This window comes from Cynara cardunculus (assembly GCF_001531365.2).
Source record: "Cynara cardunculus var. scolymus isolate 2C chromosome LG 10, CcrdV1, whole genome shotgun sequence".
Classification (NCBI taxonomy): Eukaryota; Viridiplantae; Streptophyta; class Magnoliopsida; order Asterales; family Asteraceae; genus Cynara; species Cynara cardunculus.
The window spans coordinates 15288113-15299925 of record NC_037537.1 but is presented as its reverse complement, the minus strand read 5'-3'; positions in this window follow the sequence as shown (position 1 = coordinate 15299925).

Here is an 11813-nt window from a genome sequence, read left to right as displayed (position 1 = left end):
AAGCGTGATTGATTCTAAACTTGGGCTAGCCAAACAACATAGACATTTTGTTTGCAATCATGTTGGTATGCATAATGAGACCTTTATGTGGGTGATATATACTACAAGATCCGGATCAGATTACAATATCAATCTTCGCTCTACAATTGACCTAAAATCAAGAGATTATTTTTAAGTTGAGGTTTATGATGTACATCCGTGATTACTTGGATTATTCCATTGGCCTTCAACTTCACACTTCCCTATTCATTTTTATGTTATTCCCAAGCTTTACTCGCTTCTAAAGGTGTTGTCTATTGTGATGAATATTGATTTGTCTCCGCATATGTAGTTCGAGCGTCCTGAATCTAAGAACCATGTATTTTCTTCAAGCTCTTCACTCTCATCAAACTTGACATAATTTGCCTCCTCCAGGATGGACACACATACATAAAATGATCTAGTCTATGACATTTATAATATTCAACATAGGATCAGTTAAAGCTTTGTCTTCCCACCACGTCCTTGAGTGCTACCCATGGCTCTTCCTCTTGTATCAAGTCTCTCTTCTGAACTAATTTTCAACGTTTTTTCTTCACTATCTCTTCTACGAAATTAGTTCATGCACAATCAAAGAATTTGCAATTTGTCGAGTGTCAAAGAATCGGTGTCATTTGATTCCTCAATATAACAAACAATGTAATTAAATTGCTCTGTTGACGATCATAGAATCTTCTCCACTACATTCACATATGGCATACCTTCTCCATAGTTTCGCATATTATTGGCCACCACCATAACTCTTGAGAAATAATCTGCAATCGATTTCCCAATCTTCATTTCTAGAACCTCAAAATCTCGATGAAGGACTTGGAGTTGTACACGTTGAACTCGTGTATTTCCTTGAAACTTTCTGTTCATTGATTCTCATATCTGCTTGGAAGTATCATTTTGAAAAATGGTTTTGATGATTGATTTGTCAATGGACTAGAATAGGTGACTTTTTGCCTTCAAATCTTTCAGTTTGAGTTATTCTAAAGTCTTCTTTTGTGCAGTCATCAATGCTTCCCCGACTTCTGGTTCATGATACTCAGTTTTGATGAGACTCCATCACTCCTTTCGAAGGTTATCCATCAACATGCTCCAATGATCGTAATCTCCATCAGACATAGGAAAGCTGGGTGGAGTGAAACCTCTTTCTTTTGTCATCTTTTATCACTCGCCAAATGTTTTCACTTTTGCTCTGAAGTGGGTTGACTAACCTTAATCGATCCTTACCAAATAAACCCTTACCTCCCTCAATTGATGTATTTAAATAGGATTTAAATGTGTTAAATACCATCATTGGCATATTTTCTTTTAAATGAATGTTAATTGTATAATTTAGATATAAATTTCATAATGATGATGAATAAATATGTGAAATTGTATAAATTTATCTATAAATTCAACACTATAATTTTCTGATGAGTAAAATAAACAATTTATATAAGTTTAGACATTTATCAGTTTAAAAAACAAATAGTCTTATTAATTCTACTTCCAGACTTCAACACCGCATCTTATCAATCAGAAGGTAAATAAGACTTTAGACTTCAACACCTCTTAATAAATAAACAACACCTTACTCTTTTGTCTCACTTTAGGATACTTCAACTCCTTATTGTATACTCTGGCTCTGATACTAATATGTGAGAGATACTTGCAAAAATGATATACCAAAAACATAATGATTTTATTGAACACAACAAAAGGCTTAAACAACAATACAAACACAACAAAATAGAGGAAAAATAGCAAGGCTCTTGACCCGATACAACAATATCAAAGAAAAGATCAAACCACAACTAATATGCTAATCAAGGAATTTATTCTACAACATGATTAATAAAACCTTGTCACTTGCTATGCCTCTTACTAGGAAAGATTATAGGTCAATATCTTGCTCATTAGTCATTACTAAGATAAGTGACACCCGATATGCGCTTACACACATGCTTGAAATAAATTCATGTTTTTTTATTCTCTATGTTCAACAATGGAGTCTAAAGAACGACACCAACTCTCAAGCAAGGGGAGACTCACCATATATAAAAGGGGGAAGACCTAGTTAAAAAGTCATTTTTACCGAGGTTAAAAAATAACCTTTTTTTTACTTTCTACATCGTTCGTGTGCATTCTGTGCGAGTAGCGGAACCACTCCATCGCCAGAACGGCATGTGCCTCCTGAGTTTTGAAAAAAATTGATACGGAGAAAACAACCCTTTTTCAAGCTCACACAAATAGTTTTTTTTTTTTTCATTGTATTAGTTAAGGGCTAAATGCATTTAATAACAAACTATTTTCATAATATCTTTTAGGGAAAATTTAAGAAAACCCAACGAACTATCCTATTTTGAATATTTAAGTAACTAAACTATTTTTTTAATGAAAAAAACCATTGAATTTTCTCATTTTAAATGATTAAGTCTCTGAACTATTTTTTTGTGAATGAAAAACCAATATACTTTCTTATTTTGAATGATTAAGTCCTTAAATATTTTCTTGAATAAATAAATCATCGAACTTCTAAAAATTGGTTACCTACATTTAAAAAAGAGGCTACTTGTAACTTAGTAGGAATGTTTTAAAGTAAAAACAAACCTACATTAGTTTAACCATGACCAAACCCTACGCCATGAAAACCCCTTAGAAACAATGGTATCGCTTCCCGTTGCCCTAACGTTGTCCATTCTCCATAGCTAACACGCTGTGTCCCCCTGCCATTGATCTTCCGCTTTTTGATATATTTTTTATCCATCAAAAGAGGGAGAATAGATAACCAGTTACAAATAGGCTTTTTAGGTTAAAAAGACATAACTAACCAATTTCTAGAAGTTGGATGGTGTAATTTATTGAAAAATGTTCAGAGACTTAATTATTCAAAATAAGAAAATTTAATGGTTTTTTCATTCAAAGTGAGAAGTATAATGGTTTTTTCACATTCAAAATGAGAAAGTTTAATGGATTTTCACTCAAAAAAATAGTTCAAATACTTAATCATTCAAAATGTGTGATAGTTTGTTAATTTCTAGTTGTATTTATCTCACACACTCACTAGAACATAAAGAATACTTGTAGTTTATGCTTGGTATCACAAAGTCTTCTCAATTTTTGAACAAAGAATGACATGCAAGACTTCAGAGAGTTTAGAGAGTTGATGTTTTTAAATCCCTTTGAAACATGTTTCCTTCTTTTCTTTTAGTAGAATCTCTAGGTTTTAAGAAGGGCAACTAATTTTTTTTTTCACAAACCAAAAATTTGAATTGCTTGTTATTTCAAGTTGGAAAATATTTGTACCGTAAATGATTTTATTTCATATTTACCAAAGTATTTAGATTTGATTGTTACTTACACTACTATATATAGAAATCGTAATACTGTGCCTTAAATGTTTGAATCTTTATATCTAAATTAAGGAGTTAAACTTTTGCAAGACTTATCTTCAATTCAAAGGATTTTATAAAATAAGATAACAAGGTCTTGGTTTTTTAAAGTACATAAAGTAAATTGTAGAAATACTTGTATATTACAAGTATATAAGTTTTGATATTTTGTAAATATTTCATAAACACCAACTAAAACTCAATCAAATTACTTAAGTTTAGTAACCCCACCTATGTAGGATCAAAAGAGTTATTTAAAACATCATTCTTACAAAATTTATCATTTTATAAAAATACAGTTGCTTAAAATATAATTTTGTAAAAATCATTTTATGAAGATCACTCTCAACTTCTATAAAAAGAAGTTTTAGAAAATGATCGATAAAATCGATTGGAGTTGGAATATCAAGCGTGAAACAGTTGTAGTTCCACATGCCACTTGAATATTTCCATTACGTTGTGCCTTCTTAGATTTGATCATTTGCATTGTATTCTGGAATTTGCAAAGATAAGAAAAAAGAAAATAAATGGAAGGAAAAAAAAAAGGGAGAAAAAAGAAAGGAAAGTAAAAGAATTTGTTTATTTGTGTTCTTGAAAGAGAAGGATAAAGAAATAAAATAATTTTTCATATTCTTGAACAGGAGAGAAAAAAAAGGAAAAACGTCATCTTTACTAATATACCCTTTAAAAATATATCCATAAGAATGAAAGATTGGGTATTTTTTTAATAAAACTTTAAAGAGTTCAATTTCTTTCCTTTCCTTTCTTTTTCTTTACTCCCACATTTGGAGGAAACTTATCATTAATTTTCTTCCATTTTCTTTTCTCCTAAAAAAGTTTCAAAAACACGAGTTCTTTTTTATTTCCTCCTCTTTCCCTCCCTTTCATTTCCTTTCCTTTGTAAAATAGGTTTCGAGAACACAACGTTGAAATTTACATGATTTCTGAGACGAAAACGTATATTTTTGTAACTTATATATACGCACATCAAATAAAATGTTAGAAAAACAATATAATGTGTTTTGTTTGTAATTATGAAAACAACTATAGATATGTTGACACACTTGCACCAACAATGTACCCCTTCTTGATGATGACAAATGCAACCGTTAAACATGAGAGCGTATTCGGTTTCTATCCCCCTTTTATCGAAGCAAAAAGGGTAGTGCAAGATGCTATGCTCACTCTCAAGAGATGCTCCCCCTCAAAATATGCATACAATCGGGATTAACAATATATCAAGGGTTATACTCAAGCATGCCTAAACCAAGTCTTAGTTTGGAAATGGAAAATGTATTCTTGCTTAGAACTTTAGTAAAAATATCATAATTATCTTCAGAATCGACTTTTTCAAGCATGATTTGGCCTTTTTGAACACTATGTCTTAAGAACAATGTCGTGGTTCAATATGTTTGGTTAGAATATGTAAAATCGGTTTTTACTTGTGTTTATGGCACTTGATTTATCAAACATAATTGAAACTTTGGTCAAATGTACTTTAAAATTGGTAAGTGTATGCTTCATCCGAAGTACTCGAGCACATGCTCTAGCGTGACTACATACTCTACTTCGGTAGTAGATAATGCCACATATTATTGTTTCTTGGAGAACCAAGACACAAGGAGAGACCTATAAAGGCACATACTCCATTAGTGCATTTTCAATCAACAATTGAGCCACTAAGATTAGAATCGGTGAAGCAAGTTATCTCAAACTCGAATTTCTTTGCATACCATAGTTCGAAATTCAGCTCTGAAAAGACAGTTTGCCCATCTTTTCTTTTATCTCGTGTTTAGTGAAAAATCAAAGAAAATCCTTTTATTATAAGTTAGATTTTATCTCTAAGATATCTAAAATCACGCTTGACGACTTCATAGTGAGATTGTTTTGGAGAAGATTGAAAGCGAACACATAAACACACATTATACATGATATTCGGTCTACTAGCCGTTTGATAAAGTAAACTGCCAATCATTCCATGATAAATGTTTTCATTAAAATCATCAAAATTAGTGGTCACTGAAGTTTCAACAGATTTGTCATTTTCAAAATTAAGTTTCTTCAATATGTCTTTTCAATATTTTGATTGACTTATAAAAGTTCCATTTTCAAATTGAAATCCTAGGGAGAATTTTAATTCTCCTAACATGCTCATTTCAAATTCACTTGTCATTTTTGAAGAAAATTCATTGCAAAGTTTTTCATTTGTTGAACCAAATAAGATATCATCAACATACACTTTCACAACCACAATATCATTATGAGCATGTTTTACAAACAAAGTATTATCTATTTTACCCATAACAAAATCACTTTCAATTAAAAAATATTTTAATCTATCTTACCATGTACGTGAAGCTTGCTCTAAACCATAAAATGCCTTTTTTAATTTATTTTAATCTATCTTACCCTGCATGTGGAGCTTGCTCTAAACCATAAAATGCCTTTTTTAATTTATAAATGTGTGATGGTTTTTCAAAAATTTCAAAAGTAAGAGGTTGAGAAACATACGCCTCCTCATTTATAAAATCACTTAAGAAAGCACCTTTAACTTTCATTTGATATTATTTAAAATCCTTAGCATTTGCAAAAGCTAGAAGCATGCAAAAGGACTCCAACCATGAAAATTGTGCAAATGTTTCATCATAATCCATACATTCTTGTTGATTATACCTCTAGGGCAAGGAACACTACAAGAGGAAGGAGCTTTAGAGAAAAAAATCTTCAAAGAAGCTTTTAGAAGTGTATCTAAAGCAATTACTCAAGGTTCTCAATGTTTTTGGCTTCAAAATTTAAGCAATTCCAAAATATAAGGAAGCAAAAAACATGGAAATTTCTTAACGTTCTCGAAAATGTGGATTCTTTTTCACCTTTTTCCTGGGAGATTTATAGTAGAGTAGTTATCAATACCTAATAAAAGTTCTTGAATGCGATTTTAGTTTTTGTTTGTTGTTTCCATTAGATTTGCAGTTCTTTATAATTGCTGATAAGAACCCTGAATTTTTCGTTGAAGAAGATTAGGTCTTGATGTCTAAAGCTTTGTCTTCCATTATACCGGTTTCTATTTTCTTTGAGGATGATGAATAAAAAATGGAACCTTCTTTCTTTTCTATAAATGGAGATGTTTCAGTAACACACGGGGCTTCTTCTTCATCACAAAATCCTAGTCCTTTATGAAAACTATCGGCCACTTCAAAACTTGCACAGTTGCACAATATTGGTAGGTAAACAAAAGCAACAATCTTTGATTCCTTGGAATCACCCAACACAAGAGGGTCTGACTCATCCAACTTCCTATGTCCACCATCGTACTCTATCCGGAAGCAGATCAATCTGAAAAACTTCAAATTGGTCAAGAATGAATCACGGGGATTAAACGTATTATTAGAAACCTAATTTTAGACAAGAGTTGTGAGAAAATGGCTGAGTTATTCAGATAAGTGATCTTATTTCTTTGCTTTGGAGGTGTTTGTTTCATCATTAAAATATTACCTCTTTTTTCTTCATTTTTCTTAACTCACCGTCTTTCACATATGCAGAATTAAACCATTTGAGCACAAGCAAGTTGAGAATAACAAACTGAAAAGGTAAAATTCCTATAATCAAAAGTCCACTTCAATATGTAAAAGAATTTGTTGTTGCAATCCCCTGCTCCTGCTCCCCTCCTTGATCCAAACACATTATCAAATAAATTGTAGTGAACTTAACAGAACTCAATTACTGTTGATTTCTGTCAAGACCAGACCAATCAATTTGGTGATTTCAGTTGGGAAAAGGCCTTCTCAAGGCTGTTTCTTGAGAGATCCATGTAAGCTACTAGGGAACGAATGCTGGTGCATTATCTTACAAACCTGAAATAAACGATTAATGCAACTACTAAGTAAGAAAATTAAAATTTATGTTTGAACAAAACAAAATTACAATATTTTCTCTCTCAATGACATTGATGTTTGTACCCTTAACTATTTAAATGATGTTAAACAACTTCCTCCTACTTAAAAAAATCATCATCCTACATCGGAAAACGGCATGGACAACTTCTTCATCCTTTCTTCAATGATTATATGTTCTCTTCTTTCTACAATGAATATTCCTAATTTATCTCTATTGGAATTTACAGCTTCATGCTTTTATGGATTATAGTCTTCTTGGTGGTTCCATTTTTTATGATGTGGTGCCTTATATTTTGTTCTTCAGGCCGCTCAGCATGCAGAGTTGCTTGTCACCTCAAGTATTAGCTCCGAATTTTAGTTTTATTTTTTGATGGATCATCAGTTTTCCTACGGAGATAGTGTACATATATGGTGTGATGAGAAGGGAAAAACAATTTGTGAAAGTCGTCTCCAGGTTAGGTTTACTCGTGCTTCTTTTATTCAGAGTTAATTGTTTCTTTAATTAGTTTTAATTTTTCTCCTTTTGATTTAGATTCAAACACCAAAATGTTATATTGAAATTTTTGCTGCTCTAGTTATCTAAAATCTTTGTTGTGCTGTCTGTGATCTAGCTAAACGAGAAAAAGAAATCTGGTTTAGATTTGAAAATACAAAAATCTATAGCTACAATCGTGTCGTTTTAGTTGCCTCAAAAAATTTGAGAACGAAGGGATTGAAAAATATTTATATCTTTCTGGCTAAGGAATGAGAAATCCTTCTCATGTTCCATGAATCCAATTTGCATTTGCTTTGCACACCTCCATAGAAACGGTCTTTCACCCACAGAAACCGTCTTTCACCCGGATTATCGTCATGCAGCATGACAACTCTTCTTATTTATCACATGCTCGGAAATATTAATATATTATTCATATATTATGCAACATCATCTGATTTGTAGTTTATTTTAATGTATTATGTAAACCAAACCAACTTGACTGACCTCGGGTTGTTTAACCTGCAGTGGATGATATGCTTAAAAAGACCTCTGAAGAGGGGTGTTCAGCAGTACAACAGAGACATTTCCTGAACTGCTGTTTGAAGTGATGATCACGTGCCTTATGCTCATTGATCTATCTATGCAGTCTCCACAAAACTAATGAAGGCAATCGTTAAACTTTTTCGTTTTCTGGAGGATCCCTACATCCTATCAAGACATTATAACTATTTTTAATTCAAAACTAGTTACAATCATATAAGTTTTAATGTCTTCGATATGATATAGAGATGCTACCAAAAACAAAAATGTTTAATGACTGTGTTCATCAGTTTGGTGTAGATTGCATACTAGTTACACGATCAATGAGGGTAAGGTACTGTTTTAACAACCGCCTCACTTTTTATGTGCGAGGTGTCAGATACCGCGATAATGGATCTATTTTTACTGTTAGAAGGTGCAGTTGCTCGACATGCCCTAGTCAATGTGTTTCAACTGTTCTGTAGGGCAGACCACGAACCCTCAAATCACTGATTTGGATCATGATGCGTATAACAATGTTCTCAAGTGTGAGTGCTCAAATTGTAGGGAAATGAGGTGGTAGGTTTTTATCTAGGGGAAGTGGGAACTACATATATTGCTAAATAAACCAATTCATTGGAATATATCAAATCTGTTAATGAATTTTCTATTATGCAAATACCCACTCGAAGTTCAAAACAACGTTTATAACTACCGTCCTCGTCCCCATCCCCGCCTGGGAATATAATCACATCCCCATCCCCGCCGGGCAACAGATGTACTTTTATTTTAATGAAAGCAGTTTTTTATAATATTATATAATGGAACGTATTGGCATATTGGGTGAATGTTTAACTTTAGTTTGCCTTCAATGTCATCTATATATTGTTGAGGAATACCCTAAATGTTAAATAACAACTGGTCTTTATATGAACATCGTATCAGGCTACTTCCGCTAAAACCAAAGTACATCTGTTGCTAACAGTAAATAGTAATGGATTTTGTTTGCTTATAGGTCGTAGCTCTCATCAGGTTTTCTAGTAGCTGCTGGAAACAATCTTCGTTCCTAGTTATCAAACAATTTGAGGCGGGTTTTGGAAGCCAAACTGCGGTAACTTCTTCTAGCAAATGCGAAATGTACATTTTATCCACCGTCTTTAATGTTACCTTAGGATATTCTAAAGAACTTATAATTAAGGCACACGTAGACTCGGAATGGACTATGTAGGGACCATCACGGCGCAAACTAATATGGATAACTTGACCCTTAGATGAAGTTCAATTCATTTCTTTCCTTTATTCGATTATATGATTCTACTTGACTTGTTATAGTTATTAGACTTTGTTCAAACTTGTTTTGACATGTACAGTTTTTGTTGCAGTTCATTGTTTCTAGTGACTAGTGAGGTCATCAAGACGTACTAGATGTTGTTACGACGCCAATGTATATAGCATTTTTCAAGGTTCTACACTTGACACTTCATGCTGCTTTTGCAGTTCACATAATAGTTTGTACTATATGGGATCATTCTTCAAGGTTGTATTATTTTCTTTCCAACAAATATTAGCGAGATTTTTACATTTGTCGGAAATAATTTTCTATCGCTTAATTAGGAAGTAAAAGGTTTTATTTTGATGTTAGTGATAAAAGAATACCAAAATCTTTGTTGGTGGATCTGCAAACCGAATGACAAAAAGATCTCGTTAGACTTATAAATAGGATAATATTTGTTGGTTGCATTTGATTTTCTTCCATTCTTTAAATCAATTTAGATTGAAAATGATTTATATCTGATCTAACCACATCTCCATTTTATAACCTTTGGCGGATTTCATTTATGTATAGATTTGAAATTATTTTCTTTAGATTCAAACACAAAAATGTCAAGTTTAAACTTCTTGTCTTCTGTCTAAACCACGCCCGTACACAGAAGTACGCATCCCTCCCCCTTCCATCATCCTTGGCCAAATTTACCTAGCTGCGTCCATCTCTTAACTTTCAAGCATAAGCAAACAACATTAAATTCACTGATTTGAACCCAAAATCTCACATTAGACTACAAACCATACAAATTTCAAGTTTGAGTTTTTTATCACAGAAAGTATAAACTTCTAATATTTCATCATGTTACCAACTTATAGCCCACACATCGACCTTTAATCAACTAAAACGATACATAAACACATTAAACATCATTTGGAGAGCATCAATTCGAGAGTTCACCAGGCTTTCTTGGCTCACGTTGCTGAAAGTCAGCTCTCGAACACAACCTCCCCTTCTCGCTTCGTTCTCTATGATTCTTTTCTCCCCTTGCTCTTTCTCTCTCTCTCTCTCTCTCGAATGAATTTCTCAATTGTCTAAGTGAAGCGTAAATAGGGTATCGACCCCTTCATCGCATTGAATAACTCACATTACAACCGTTCCCGCCCTCCAGAATAGCAACCCTATCCCTCCCACTATCTAATTGAATGTGAAAGTTAACAGTAGTACATAAATGGTTAAAACTGCCGTTATCATAGGTATACGATAACCTTTATTATAGTACATATATCTGACATGTCTATTTTGCTATATCAAGAAGCAGATTAAATTTTTGATCTCTTGTATACACTCCTTTTGCAACATTCTCTCAATGTCTTTCTCACTTACATTCATATTTCTAAAGAAAATTATCATTGGTCACCACTTCTTGGTTCCAAATGATCATTGTGCTAGTAATTGGGACTATTCACTACACCAAATGTTGTCTTAGACAACAAATGTAAATTGCCTATGTTGCTTAAGATACACTAAGACAACAAAGGCTATTATATGTTGCCTAAGTTTCCTTTAATGCAACATATGGTTCTATGTTGCCTAAGTGTCACCTAACGCAACATATAAATAATTCAATGTTACCTGCTTGTATCCTAGGCAACATATTAGCCTACGTTGCCTTAGTTCAATGTTGGATACTCATATTTTTTTTGAAATCCGTCAAAATTTACTTAGTCAACATATATTCTTATACTATGTTGTATAAGGTAAAAAAACATAAATCCAACAAAGTTTACTTAGGCAACATATATTCCTATTTATATGTTGCCTAAGGTAAAAATTAAAAATTCAACTCAATATACTTAGGCAACATATATTCTTGTTTCTATGTTGCTTAAGGTAAACAAATTGATACTTCCAAGGTGACAACTGGCATTGTACAAAAGATTTATCATAATTTACTAAGGCAACATATACTAGTGTTTCTATGTTGCCTAAGCTTAAAAACATAATAACTCCCRATAGTTGAAGATTTTAAGATTGACATAAGTTTTAAGGTAGACAACTGACATTGTACGATAAATCCATCACATTTACTTAGGCAACGTAACCTCTTGTGTGGAACGTATTGGATTTTAACAAATGTTAGTTGGGCTTTAACGGTTTTATTGGGCTTGACTGGATCATATTGGGCTTTAATTAATGAATCGTATTGGTCTTGAATGGAGCATATTGGACTTTAATGGAACGTTTGGACTTTA